This window comes from Mesitornis unicolor, unplaced genomic scaffold (assembly GCF_000695765.1).
Source record: "Mesitornis unicolor isolate BGI_N332 unplaced genomic scaffold, ASM69576v1 scaffold7018, whole genome shotgun sequence".
NCBI lineage: Eukaryota > Metazoa > Chordata > Aves > Mesitornithiformes > Mesitornithidae > Mesitornis > Mesitornis unicolor.
Genome location: NW_010201044.1, coordinates 37,526 through 38,722, shown reverse-complemented (window position 1 = coordinate 38,722; position 1,197 = coordinate 37,526).

The following is a 1,197-nucleotide window of genomic DNA, read 5'->3' as shown; positions in this document are numbered from 1 at the left end:
TGCTATAAACCACCACAAAGGTAAACTATTCTAGCCTAAGATAACATGTTTCAAAGTGCGTTTGCCATAGGTTTAACTAACGCAGCTCCGCAGACATGCGGTAATTTGGGCATGTGCCTGAGCGTTCATGTAAATCTTCGCAGAAACACTGCATCTGCAAAATTTTATGACTGCTTCTTACAAATCTCCACTCCTGCCTGTAAGATTCCATCTAAAACTAGGTTTTCACTGCCATTTTTTTTTTTTACTTTTGAGTTCTAGTTTTGTCAAGGTCTGTATTATACTAGGCAACAAAACATCACCGGGTAACTTTAGTTCTGTACCAAGTACTTATTTTTTGGCAGTAAAAGCAGATTCATATCTATGTACATATCAAAAGAATTCAGCAGCAACTAAGGTGGTCCCCTCCTAAAGAAAAGCCTTCTCCTGCTGTTCTGCCATGCGAGAGCTGTGTTCAATTACTTGTTCAGCGTGGGTGGACATTTTTAAGCTATGGTTTCATAATCACACAACAGCATCTTTTTACAGCAGCCTTTGTTTAAATTTTCTGTATTATGGTGCATTTAAGATTCCTCCCACCCCCCTCTTGCACAATGCAAGCCTGTATCTGCACCTGTCTTCACACATAAAGGTGTTGATTATCTTTGTGTCTGCCTAGATTGCTTAAAAAATCCTACCGCTTCAGCATAATGAGAGAAATATGCAATAGCTGATTTCTCACGGGAGATTAGATAAACGTCAAAAAAAAAATTGAAAGCAAAAGAGAACCTGAACTAAGGTCATATTCTTAAAATCTATTCCTGAGAAAAAGAAAAGCAGATGTAGTATTAGCTCAACCAAAAAGTCAAATTAAAACCTTTCTGATAAAAAACTACCTCAAGTACAGCGTTAAAAACAAGCTATTTTTAATGACAGAAAAATAAAAAAGTATAAACCCTATAGCCTGCTTTGAAGCATATGAAACAATGTGTTTTGAAGGAGAAAATAACTATCACAGTTGCTGAAATAAAACTTATCAAAGACACTACCTCCCAAACCAGAAAAATCCCGACCGGAGCTGACAAAAAGACGCAAACCCCCGGTGTGTTGGAGCAGGTTTTCAGTGCCTTGGCTGCAGGAACCAGGGCTTTCGAGTTTCCTTCCCGCTGCCTTAGCACAGCTACAGGGAAAGACAACCGCCCAGGCCGAAAGGCAGCC